Below are 13817 nucleotides of genomic sequence, written 5' to 3' on the forward strand. Positions count from 1 at the left end.
ATTGTGTTTTCATTATCATTTGTTTCCATGAATTTTTTCAATTCTTCTTTAATTTCCTGGTTGACCCATTCATTGTTTAGAAGGATGCTGTTTAGTCTCCATGTATTTGGGTTCTTTCCAAATTTCTTCTTGTGATTGAGTTCTAGCTTCAGAGCATTGTGGTCTGAAAATATGCAGGGAATGATCCCAGTCTTTTGATACTAGTTGAGACCTGATTTGTGACCCAGGATGTGATCTATTCTGGAGAATGTTCCATGTGCACCAGAGAAGAATGTGTATTCTGTTGCTTTGGGATGAAATGTTCTGAATATATCTGTGATGTCCATCTGGTCCAGTGTGTCATTTAAGGCCTTTATTTCCTTGTTGATCTTTTTTTTTTTTTTTTTTTTTTTTTTTTTTTTTTTGTGAAATAATAGTTTTATTTTATTTATTTTTTTTTTTTATAATTTTTTATTTTTTATAAACATATATTTTTTATATACATATATTTTTATCCCCAGGTCTGTGAATCACCAGGTTTACACACTTCACAGCACTCACCAAATCACATACCCTCCCCAATGTCCATAATCCCACCCCCTTCTCCCCAACCCCCTCCCCCCGGCAACCCTCAGTTTGTTTTGTGAGATTAAGAGTCACTTATGGTTTGTCTCCCTCCCAATCCCATCTTGTTTCATTTATTCTTCTACCCACTTAAGCCTCCATGTTGCATCACCACTTCCTCATATCAGGGAGATCATATGATAGTTGTCTTTCTCTGCTTGACTTATTTCGCTAAGCATGATACGCTCTAGTTCCATCCATGTTGTTGCAAATGGCAAGATTTCATTTCTTTTGATGGCTGCATAGTATTCCATTGTGTATATATACCACATCTTCTTGATCCATTCATCTGTTGATGGACATCTAGGTTCTTTCCATAGTTTGGCTATTGTGGACATTGCTGCTATAAACATTCGGGTGCATGTGTCCCTTTGGATCACTACATTTGTATCTTTAGGGTAAATACCCAATAGTGCAATTGCTGGGTCATAGGGCAGTTCTATTTTCAACATTTTGAGGAACCTCCATGCTGTTTTCCAGAGTGGCTGCACCAGCTTGCATTCCCACCAACAGTGTAGGAGGGTTCCCCTTTCTCCGCATCCTCGCCAGCATCTGTCATTTCCTGACTTGTTGATTTTAGCCATTCTGACTGGTGTGAGGTGATATCTCATTGTGGTTTTGATTTGTATTTCCCTGATGCCGAGTGATATGGAGCACTTTTTCATGTGTCTGTTCGCCATCTGGATGTCTTCTTTGCAGAAATGTCTGTTCATGTCTTCTGCCCATTTCTTGATTGGATTATTTGTTCTTTGGGTGTTGAGTTTGCTAAGTTCTTTATAGATTCTGGACACTAGTCCTTTATCTGATATGTCGTTTGCAAATATCTTCTCCCATTCTGTCAGTTGTCTTTTGATTTTGTTAACTGTTTCCTTTGCTGTGCAAAAGCTTTTGATCTTGATGAAATCCCAGTAGTTCATTTTTTCCCTTGCTTCCCTTGCCTTTTGCGTTGTTCCTAGGAAGATGTTGCTGCGGCAGAGGTCGAAGAGGTTGCTGCCCGTGTTCTCCTCAAGGATTTTGATGGATTCCTTTCGTACATTGAGGTCCTTCATCCATTTTGAGTCTATTTTTGTGTGTGGTGTAAGGAAATGGTCCAATTTCATTTTTCTGCATGTGGCTGTCCAATTTTCCCAGCACCATTTATTGAAAAGGCTGTCTTTTTTCCAATGGACATTCTTTCCTGCTTTGTCGAAGATTAGTTGACCATAGAGTTGAGGGTCTATTTCTGGGCTCTCTATTCTGTTCCATTGATCTATGTGTCTGTTTTTGTGCCAGTACCATGCTGTCTTGATGATGACAGCTTTGTAATAGAGCTTGAAGTCCGGAATTGTGATGCCACCAACGTTGGCTTTCTTTTTCAATATCCCTTTGGCTATTCGAGGTCTTTTCTGGTTCCATATAAATTTTAGAATTATTTGTTCCATTTCTTTGAAAAAGATGGATGGTACTTTGATAGGAATTGCATTAAATGTGTAGATTGCTTTAGGTAGCATAGACATTTTCACAATATTTATTCTTCCAATCCAGGAGCATGGAACATTTTTCCATTTCTTTGTGTCTTCCTCAATTTCTTTCATGAGTACTTTATAGTTTTCTGAGTATAGATTCTGTGTCTCTTTGGTTAGGTTTATTCCTAGGTATCTTATGGTTTTGGATGCAATTGTAAATGGGATTGACTCCTTAATATCTCTTTCTTCTGTCTTGCTGTTGGTGTAGAGAAATGCAACTGATTTCTGTGCATTGATTTTATATCCTGACACTTTACTGAATTCCTGTATAAGTTCTAGCAGTTTTGGAGTGGAGTCTTTTGGGTTTTCCACATATAGTATCATATCATCTGCGAAGAGTGATAATTTGACTTCTTCTTTGCCGATTTGGATGCCTTTAATTTCCTTTTGTTGTCTGATTGCTGAGGCTAGGACCTCTAGTACGATGTTGAATAGCAGTGGTGATAATGGACATCCCTGCCGTGTTCCTGACCTTAGCGGAAAAGCTTTCAGTTTTTCTCCATTGAGAATGATATTTGCGGTGGGTTTTTCATAGATGGCTTTGATGATATTGAGGTATGTGCCCTCTATCCCTACACTTTGAAGAGTTTTGATCAGGAAGGGATGTTGTACTTTGTCAAATGCTTTTTCAGCATCTATTGAGAGTATCATATGGTTCTTGTTCTTACTTTTATTGATGTGTTGTATCACATTGACTGATTTGCGGATGTTGAACCAACCTTGCAGCCCTGGAATAAATCCCACTTGGTCGTGGTGAATAATCTTTTTAATGTACTGTTGAATCCGATTGGCTAGTATTTTGTTGAGTATTTTCGCATCTGTGTTCATCAAGGATATCGGTCTATAGCTCTCTTTTTTGGTGGGATCCTTGTCTGGTTTTGGGATCAAGGTGATGCTGGCCTCATAAAATGAGTTTGGAAGTTTTCCTTCCATTTCTATTTTTTGGAACAGTTTCAGGAGAATAGGAATTAGTTCTTCTTTAAATGTTTGGTAGAATTCCCCCGGGAAGCCGTCTGGCCCTGGGCTTTTGTTTGTTTGGAGATTTTTAATGACTGTTTCAATCTCCTTACTGGTTATGGGTCTGTTCAGGCTTTCTATTTCTTCATGGTTCAGTTGTGGTAGTTTATATGTTTCTAGGAATGCATCCATTTCTTCCAGATTGTCAAATTTGTTGGAGTAGAGTTGCTCATAGTATGTTCTTATAATAGTTTGTATTTCCTTGGTGTTAGTTGTGATCTCTCCTCTTTCATTCATGATTTTATTTATTTGGGTCCTTTCTCTTTTCTTTTTGATAAGTCGGGCCAGGGGTTTATCAATTTTATTAATTCTTTCAAAGAACCAGCTCCTAGTTTCATTGATTTGTTCTATTGTTTTTTTGGTTTCTATTTCATTGATTTCTGCTCTGATCTTTATGATTTCTCTTCTCCTGCTGGGCTTAGGGTTTCTTTCTTGTTCTTTCTCCAGCTCCTTTAGGTGTAGGGTTAGGTTGTGTACCTGAGACCTTTCTTGTTTCTTGAGAAAGGCTTGTACCGCTATATATTTTCCTCTCAGGACTGCCTTTGTTGTGTCCCACAGATTTTGAACCGTTGTATTTTCATTATCATTTGTTTCCATGATTTTTTTCAATTCTTCTTTAATTTCCCGGTTGACCCATTCATTCTTTAGAAGGATACTGTTTAGTCTCCATGTATTTGGGTTCTTTCCAAACTTCCTTTTGTGGTTGAGTTCTAGCTTTAGAGCATTGTGGTCTGAAAATATGCAGGGAATGATCCCAATCTTTTGATACCGGTTGAGTCCTGATTTAGGACCGAGGATGTGATCTATTCTGGAGAATGTTCCATGTGCACTAGAGAAGAATGTGTATTCTGTTGCTTTGGGATGAAATATTCTGAATATATCTGTGATGTCCATCTGGTCCAGTGTGTCATTTAAGGCCTTTATTTCCTTGCTGATCTTTTGCTTGGATGACCTGTCCATTTCAGTGAGGGGAATGTTAAAGTCCCCTACTATTATTGTATTGTTGTTTATGTGTTTCTTTGATTTTGTTATTAATTGGTTTATATAGTTGGCTGCTCCCACGTTGGGGGCATAGATATTTAAAATTGTTAAATCTTCTTGTTGGACAGACCCTTTGAGTATGATATAGTGTCCTTCCTCATCTCTTATTACAGTCTTTGGCTTAAAATCTAATTGATCTGATATAAGGATTGCCACTCCTGCTTTCTTCTGATGTCCATTAGCATGGTAAATTCTTTTCCACCCCCTCACTTTAAATCTGGAGGTGTCTTCGGGCTTAAAATGTGTTTCTTGGAGGCAACATATAGATGGGTTTTGTTTTTTTATCCATTCTGATACCCTGTGTCTTTTGACAGGGGCATTTAGCCCATTCACATTCAGGGTAACTATTGAGAGATATGAATTTAGTGCCATTGTATTGCCTGTAAGGTGACTGTTACTGTATATGGTCTCTGTTCCTTTCTGATCTACCACTTGTAGGCTCTCTCTTTGCTTAGAGGACCCCTTTCAATATTTCCTGTAGAGCTGGTTTGGTATTTGCAAATTCTTTCAGTTGTTGTTTGTCCTGGAAGCTTTTAATCTCTCCTTCTATTTTCAATGATAGCCTAGCTGGATATAGTATTCTTGGCTGCATGTTTTTCTCGTTTAGTGCTCTGAAAATATCATGCCAGCTCTTTCTGGCCTGCCAGGTCTCTGTGGATAAGTCAGCTGCCAATCTAATATTTTTACCATTGTATGTTACAGACTTCTTTTCCCGGGCTGCTTTCAGGATTTTCTCTTTGTCATTGAGACTTGTAAATTTTACTATTATGTGACGGGGTGTGGGCCTATTCTTATTTATTTTGAGGGGCATTCTCTGAACCTCCTGAATTTTGATGCTTGTTCCCTTTGCCATATTGGGGAAATTCTCCCCAATAATTCTCTCCAGTATACCTTCTGCTCCCCTCTCACTTTCTTCTTCTTCTGGAATCCCAATTATTCTAATGTTGTTTCGTCTTATGGTGTCACTTATTTCTCGAATTCTCCCCTCATGGTCCAGTAGCTGTTTGTCCCTCTTTTGCTCAGCTTCTTTATTCTCTGTCATTTGGTCTTCTATATCACTAATTCTTTCTTCTGCCTCATTTATCCTAGCAGTGAGAGCCTCCATTTTTGATTGCACCTCATTAATAGCTTTTTTGATTTCAACTTGGTTAGATTTTAGTTCTTTTATTTCTCCAGAAAGGGCTTTTATATCTCTCGAGAGGGTTTCTCTAATATCTTCCATGCCTTTTTCGAGCCCGGCTAGAACCTTGAGAATTGTCATTCTGAACTCTAGATCTGACATATTACCGATGTCTGTATTGATTAGGTCCCTAGCCTTCGGTACTGCCTCTTGTTCTTTTTTTTGTGGTGAATTTTTACGTCTTGTCATTTTGTCCAGATAAGAGTAAATGAAGGGGCAAGTAAAATACTAAAAGGGTGGCAACAACCCCAGGAAAATATGTTTTAGCCAAATTAGAAGAGATCCAAAATCGTGAGTGGGGAGAAAGGGGATAAAAAGAGGTTCAAAAAGGAAGAAAGAAAAAAGAAAAAAAAAAAAAAAGAAAAGAATTTTTTTTAAAAAAGAAAACACCTAAGAAAAATGTAAAAAAAAATATATATATATTAGATAAACTAGTAAAAAATCGTTAAAAAAGAAAAAGGTAACAGTTAAAAAAAAAAAAATTTTACCCGAAGGCGAGAAAAAAAAAAAAAATGAAAAAGAAAAAATTAAATTAACTGCAAGACTAAAAAAAATCACAGGAAAAAAGCCATGAGTTCCGTGCTTGGCTTTCTCCTCCTCTGGAATTCTGCTGCTCTCCTTGGTATTGAAACCGCACTCCTTGGTAGGTGAACTTGGTCTCGGCTGGATTTCTTGTTGATCTTCTGGGGGAGGGGCCTGTTGTAGTGATTCTCAAGTGTCTTTGCCCCAGGCGGAATTACACCGCCCTTACCCGGGGCCGGGGTGAGTAATCCGCTCGGGTTTGCTTTCAGGAGCTTTTGTTCCCTGAGCGCTTTCCGTAGAGTTCCAGAGGACGGGAATACAAATGGCGGCCTCCTGGTCTCCGGCCCGGAGGAGCCGAGAGCCCAGAGCCCCACTCCTCAGTGCGCCCTCAGAGAATAGCGCCCAGTTACTCCCGTCTGCCTGACCTCCGGCCGCGCTCCGAGCTCACCGAGCCTGCGACCGGTTCAAGGTAACACGGAGCTGCGAGCTTACTGTCGGCTCTGTCTCTGTAGCCGGCTTTCCCGTTCCAATACCCGCAAGCTCTGCGACACTCAGACACCCCCGATCCTTCTGTGACCCTGCGGGACCTGAGGCCACGCTGACCCCGCATGGGCTTCGCCCCGGTTTAGCCTCTGGAGCGATGTCCCTCAGCGGAACAGACTTTTAAAAGTCCTGATTTTGTGCGTGGTTGCTCCGCCGCTTGCCGGGAGCCGGCCCCTCCCCCCGGGGTCTATCTTCCCGTCGCTTTGGATTCACTTCTCCGCCAGTCCTACCTTTCAGAAAGTGGTTGTTTTTCTGTTTCCAGAATTGCTGTTCTTCTTCTCTTCGATCTGCCGATGGATTTTCAGGTGTTTGCAATCTTTAGATAAGCTATCTAGCTGATCTCCGGCTAGCTGAAGCAGTCTCAGCTTGCTACTTCTCCGCCATCTTGACTCCTCCCCCACCTGAAATATCTCCTTGTTGATCTTTTGCTTGGATGATCTGTCCATTTCAGTGAGGGGGGAGTTAAAGTCCCCTACTATTATTGTATTATTGTTGATGTGTTTCTTTGATTTTGTTATTAATTGGTTTATATAGTTGGCTGCTCCCATGTTGGGGGCATAGACATTTAAAATTGTTAGATCTTCTTGTTGGACAGATCCTTTGAGTATGATATAGTGTCCTTCCTCATCTCTTATTATAGTCTTTGGCTTAGAATCTAATTGGTCTGATATAAGGATTGCCCCCCCTGCTTTCTTCTGATGTCCATTAGCATGGTAAATTCTTTTCCACCCCCTCACTTTAAATCTGGAGGTGTCTTTGGGTTTAAAATGAGTTTCTTGTAGGCAACATATAGATAGGTTTTGATTTTTCATCCATTCTTATACCCTGTGTCTTTTGATTGGGGTATTTAGCCCATTAACATTCAGGGTAACTATTGAGAGATATGAATTTAGTACCATTGTATTGCCTGTAAGATGACTGTTACTGTATATTGTCTCTGTTCCTTACTGATCTACCACTTGTAGGCTCTCTCTTTGCTTAGAGGACCCCTTTCAATATTTCCTGTAGAGCTGGTTTGGTGTTTGCAAATTCTTTCAGTTTTTGTTTGTCCTGGAAGCTTTTAATCTCTCCTTCTATTTTCAATGATAGCCTAGCTGGGTATAGTATTCTTGGCTGCATGTTTTTCTCATTTAGTCTTCGGAATATATCATGCCAATTCTTTCTGACCTTCCAGGTCTCTGTGGGTAAGTCTGCTGCCAATATAATATTTTTACCATTGTATGCTACAGACTTCTTTTCCTGGGCTGCTTTCAGGATTTTCTCTTTGTCACTAAGACTTGCAAATTTTACTATTAGATGACGGAGTGTGGACCTATTCTTGTTAATTTTGCGGGGGGTTCTCTGCGCCTCCTGGATTTTGATGCTTGTTCCCTTTGCCATATTAGGCAAATTCTCTATAATAATTCTCTCCAATATACCTTCTGCTCCCCTCTTTCTTTCTTCTTCTTCTGGAATCCCTAGTATTCTTATGTTGTTTCATCTTGTGGTGTCACTTATCTCTCGAATTCTCCCCTCATGGTCCAGTAGCTGTTTGTCCCTCTTTTGCTCAGCTTCTTTATTCTCTGTCATTTGGTCTTCTATATCACTAATTCTTTCTTCTGCCTCATTTATCCTAGCAGTGAGAGCCTCCATTTTTTATTGCACCTCATTAATAGGTTTTTTAATTTCAACTTGGTTAGATTTTAGTTCTTTTATTTCTCCAGAAAGGGATTTTATATCTCCCGACAGGGTTTCTCTAATATCTTCCATGCCTTTTTCGAGCCCGGCTAGAACCTTGAGAATTGTCATTCTGAACTCTAGATCTGACATATTACCAATATCTGTATTGATTAGGTCCCTAGCCTTTGGTACTGCCTCTTGTTCTTTTTTTTTTGTGGTGAATTTTTCTGCCTTGTCATTTTGTCCAGAGAAGAGTATATGAAGGAGCAAGTAAAATACTAAAAGGGTGGCAAAGACCCCAGGAAAATTTGCTTTAACCAAATCAGAAGAGACCCCAAATCGTGGGGGTGGGGGGAGAGAAAGGGAATAAAAAGAGGTTCAGAAAAAAAAATGAAACAATTAAAAAAAGAAAATGAATAAAGAAAAAATATAAAAAAATAAAAAATGTATATATATATTAGATAAACTAGTTAAAAAACGTTAAAAAAGGAAAGGGTAAAAGTTAAAAAAATTTAGCAGGAGAAGAAAAAAAAGAAAAGAAAAAATTGAAAAAGAAAAAAATTGAAAAAGAAAAATAAAAAAGAAAAATAAACACCAAATTAAATTAACTGCAAGACTAATGAATCATAGGGAGAAAGCCATGAGTTCAGTGCTTTGCTTTCTCCTCCTCTGGAATTCCGCTGCTCTCCTTGGTATTGAACCTGCACTCCTTGGTAGGTGAACTTGGTCCTGGCTGGATTTCTTGTTGATCCTCTAAGAGAGGGGCCTCTTGTAGTGATTCTCAAATGTCTTTGCCCCAGGCAGAATTGCACTGCCCTTACTAAGGGCCGGGCTGAGTAATCTGTTCAGGTTTGCTTTCGGGAACTTTTGTTCCTTGAACGCTTTCCACTGAGTTCCGAGTTCCGGAGGAGGGGAATTAAAATGGTGGCCTCCCAGACTCCAGCCTGGAGGAGCTGAGAGCTTGGGGCCCCACTCCTCAGTGCACCCACAGAGAATAGTGCCCAATCACTCCCGTCTCCCTGGCCTCTGGTGGCGCTCCGAGCTCACTGAGCCTGCGACCAGTTCAAGGTAACCCCAAGCTGAGAGCTCACTCCTCAGCTTTGTCTCTGTAGCCAGCTTCCCCCTTCTAATACCTGCAAGCTCTGCGATACTCAGACACACTCGATCCTTCTGTGACCCTGTGGGACCTGCGGCCACGCTGACCCTGAGGGCTTCACCCTGGTTTAGCTTCTGGAGCGATGTCCCTCAGTGGAACAGACTTTTAAAAGTCCCGATTTTGTGCTCCGTTGCTCCACTGCTTGCTGGGAGCCGGCCCCTCCCATCACCGTCTATCTTCCCATCGCTTTGGATTTACTTCTCAAAGTGGTTGATTTTCTGTTTCTGGAATTGCTGTTCTTTTTCTCTTTGATCTCCCGTTGGATTTGTGAGTGTTTGCAATGTTTAGAAAAGCCATCTAGCTGATCTCCTGCCACCTGATGTAGCGTCAGCCTGCTACTTCTCCACCATCTTGACTCCTTCCCCAATAACAGCCCATTTTAACTTCAAGAAACTAGAGACGTTATTATCACAATTAGTAGTGATATGACTAATATTCATTTATTTCCCCAAATGAAAATTATTTCCCATGATAGATAGGTGTTGGGACAATGTCCCAGGTAGAGGAAACAACAGCTAAGTCACTGATATGCAATAGGCTCTGACTTTTTTGGAAGGTGGCATGGAGGCAGGCATGGGGGGGGGTGTAAAGTAGTAGGAAGTTGGGTGAAGCCTACTAGGTTGGTGTCAGACTGTGAAGAACCTTGTTTGCTGTAGGAAGAATGTTATGTTCTAGGATGGCGGCAGGGTGCTATTAGAGATATAGAAGCCAGGGAATGGCCAAATGTGTGTCTTAGGGAGATCCCCAGGTAGCCAAGAAGAGCTAGGTCTGACAGAGCTGGAAAATTGTGAGAGAAAGTAGCCCTTTAAAGCCAGTACAGTACAGGGGTCTACATGGAATAGACAAGGGCTCATGATGGCAAAGTTATTCATGGTTAAACAAGGACCTCCTGCACATAAGACTTTATAAGGTGAGAAAGGCAGTTCCTACTCTCAGGACACCATATACAGTAGGGAAAGAAAAAAGGGAAGAACTAGAAATAGCTATAATTTAGGACAAATAATCATCCCAAGAGAACAATAAGGACAGCATTAAGAGGGTCAAAAGGAAGGGGAGGGTGCTTGGGTGTGACATCCAGGTGCATGAATCAGAAAAGGCTGTGTGCTTATTGTCAGAATCCTTCCCCCCATCACTGGACCATAATAAGCTGTATGAGGCAAGGGCTGCATCTATGATTTTCTTGACCAGCACCGAGAAGGGAATCAATAACTCTTGGAAAATAGTGATTGTGGACTGGGGTTCATCTGAGTTTCCTGGTGCTGCTAGATGCGTGGTTGTAGAGTGAAAGGAGAGATCTATTCCAGGAAATCCAGTCTGGTCAGTGGTGAGCTCGTTGCAGGCCTTTGAATTTTCTCCCTTTGATCCCTAACTACAGAAAGCATACTTTTTTTCCATCTTGAAACAAACAAGTAAACAAAAAACAATGACAACAGCTCATTATGTCCCCTCTTCTCGATCACCCACCTGATATGTCTGCATGTGGGGCTGGATTCAGTCGGGCTTTGGGTACTTGGTGTAAGAGTTACATGAACCACTCTTGATTTCAACAATTAGAATGACTCAGCCCATTTGGCTCAGGAGAAAGAAGGCTTTTGTGTCAGCATAACCAGGGTATCACAGTATCACATGTGCTACCTGGGAAACCAAGTCCAAGCACCAATGGGAGGTCATTGTGTTTAGCTGATGATTTAAAAAATGCCTATAAAGATTTTGCCAGGGGGAAAAAAGTACTGGTTTAATTTGAGTGAAATTTAATATAATATAGTTATAATATAGTTATAATATAGTTATGGATTCTGAGAATTGGTGAAGCCATTCATGATAATAAACCTCTTATTTGCTTTGGTATGATGTTTATTGTCTTTTCATTTTAGTTGTGGCTTAAGCCAAGGCAAAATGCTCTGCCCATTGTGCTTTTCAGTTAGACAGACCCTGTCTCCTTTAAATTACGCTTTGTGTAAAATGGACTAGGTCACATGTAATAAATTTTGGCATTTTAATGGAAACTTTATAGAGAAAATAGTTAACAATCTGCTTTAATTTCAAAACTAATTTTCTCTTTCATACAGTAAGGCAGTATCTTGGTAAAATGTGCAAAATGCATGGGGATTTAATTATGATGGCAATTTGTTCTGAAATGAGGATAAGCTGGACTGTCAATATTCTGAATAAAGGTGTTGGGGGTTGCAGTGAGGGTAGAAGTATAATGGCTTGATGTTCCCGGGTCCTGAGTGCCACGTGGACCATAGTAGAATTACAAGTCCTGGCACATTACTTGCTAGTCAGTAGAAGGATGGATGTTCCTGGGGGGAAAGACAGGGCCTATACACTCCAGTGGGATCATCGCCATATAAGAACTGATAGATAAGGAAAAAATTGGGAATCATTTTTTTCATGTCTATCCATTGGATCCAATTCATTCATTAATTTATTGCTTCAACAGATATTTCAATTCCATTGTGTTAAGTGCTAGAGATACAAAGATAAGCAAAAATAAACAGGGTTCCTACCTTAAGAAGATTATAGGCTTTGAGAGAGGAACACGGTCATCAAAGAATGACACAAATGTATGTACAAGATTAACTGTGTCAAGAAATTTGAAGGAAGAATCCCTGGTGCCAGGTGAGTGTCCAGAAGGGGTATTTCATATGATCCAGGGAAGTGGTGGTAGTTAGTAGTCTTAGAAAACGTTACGTGTGAAGCCCCAACAGAGCTGGAAACTGGGCAAGGAGGACGGCATATTGTGTATTATTCCAGGCAGAAGGAAAAGTGTACACAGACCCTTAAGGATGTGTTAGCGTAATGGGTCAAAGGGAGCCAGGGTGACTTGATGTGCCTGAGATGCATGCTTCCATGGGAGAGGCAGGTGGGCCCTTCTGGGTTTGTAGTGACAGACCCAGTCTTACATTCTTAAATTTATCAGGAAACTGAAGTATGACATGGGTCAGATCTAAATTTTGTGGTGATTGCCTTTACTTGCAATGTCTAAAATGTGCTAGAGGAAGAGGAAGTACATGTTGGGGGACCAGTAGGAACACACCTGTGGCGATCAGATAAGAGGAGGGGTTTGGAACAGGGTGGCAGTATTGGAGGAGAGGCATGCTTATCTTGGCATCTAGCTCACTATGGCAGTGAGAAAACCAAGCTCTAGGTTTGGTTTTCTGTAGGACCGAGGCCCTGTAGGAGGCAGGCCAAAGTCATATGTTCAGGAAACCTCAGGAGTAGTGATGATAGAAGTGACTAATAGGAATTCAATCTATAAGTTGGTTGAAAGATGGGGATGAAGTTGAGGCAAAACCCAAAAGGGCTTATGAACATTATATTTTCAAACATTGTTTACACCAGACATAAATGGTGTTGGTTGGGTGTGAATTTGTCCCATAGCTCTTTTTATTGCAAACCATGCTTTAGAGCATAATGATCATTAAAAAAAAAAAAAAAAATCTACATTTCTTTGGACTTAAAAAAAGAAATGTGTTTTTGGTATACAGCAAATTGCCTTAAGCAGCTTGAAATGAAAGCCTTTTCAAGCAAAGGCCACGTTGAGACCCCTGCTCAGCTGGTGAGGCAGTTGAACCTGCCAGTCAGAATGGGTCTCAAGTTTAGTGTCAGGGGTTCCTGGGACTTCCCTGAGTTGTGGTGGCCTGTAAACTTCCCATACTACTCCCACCACTGCATTGCTCCAGCACTGAGTTCCTGACTATTGCTGTGAGCACGCAGACAACTCATCTAGCTTTACCTGACTGCCTTGTGCTTAAAATGGCAGGCACCCAACTCTTGCAGTGTCTTTCACCTCAAGGACACTTGATTCCACACAACAAGGGTCTTTCATTTCTGAGCTCTATGCTGTGCTTGATATGGCTGCATATTCTTCTGGATCACTGATGACTGTGTCAGGGCACGTTCACTGTCATGGTTTCTGGTCTTAATAAGAGTTCATTCCTTATCAACACCATTATTTTGCCCTGAGAAAATCTAAAGCTTGATTCTGAAAACCCACTACAGACCCATGAAAGCATCTTGCATCTTCTCTCCCAATTTGCTTCAATCAGCAAATGAATGGATATACAATTATTGAGCACCCATTGTGTGCTCTACATTTGTGCTCAGGACTTTCACTCACTTAAGTCTCAGACACCCTTATAAGGCAAAGGTTATGTTCAGTATTATAAGGAAAGGAGTCAGAGGCTCACAGAAGTTAACTTTCCCAAAGCCACTTAGCAAAAAGAAGGTGGCAAAATGTGTCAGACCCAAGACTTCTGATTCTATACCCAAGACTCTTCCCACCTTAAATTGGTAAACAAGCTGGCTTTAGATGGTTCATGGACAGTGAAGGAAAAAAACAAGTGAATCACATGATGGGAAAGTTGTTTTCCTTTCAGTTCCCTATCAAACATTCCAATTAGTCAAATAGAAAGTGTGTTTGGTGTTAAAGTGGATTTAGCATGTGTTGAATATCTACTAATCTCCCTTTTTAACACTAAAAAATTTTAGCAAGAATTTAACAAAATCATTTTGATTCTATCTTCTTTTTTTGGAACATAATATTGGTTTCCTTATGATGGTGATATAAAACTGTCTTTTAAGGAAG

At 40.5% G+C, this 13817-nt stretch overlaps 1 protein-coding gene across 3 annotated transcripts in view; it reads left to right on the forward strand.

The window, feature by feature from the left end:
- The window catches only part of DOCK2 (dedicator of cytokinesis 2), a 417788-nt gene that overhangs the window by 193161 nt on the left and 210810 nt on the right, over window positions 1–13817 (forward strand). The gene's annotated exons all lie outside the window — the stretch shown is intronic.

The sequence above is a fragment of the Mustela lutreola genome, chromosome 5 (assembly GCF_030435805.1).
Source record: "Mustela lutreola isolate mMusLut2 chromosome 5, mMusLut2.pri, whole genome shotgun sequence".
Taxonomy (NCBI): domain Eukaryota; kingdom Metazoa; phylum Chordata; class Mammalia; order Carnivora; family Mustelidae; genus Mustela; species Mustela lutreola.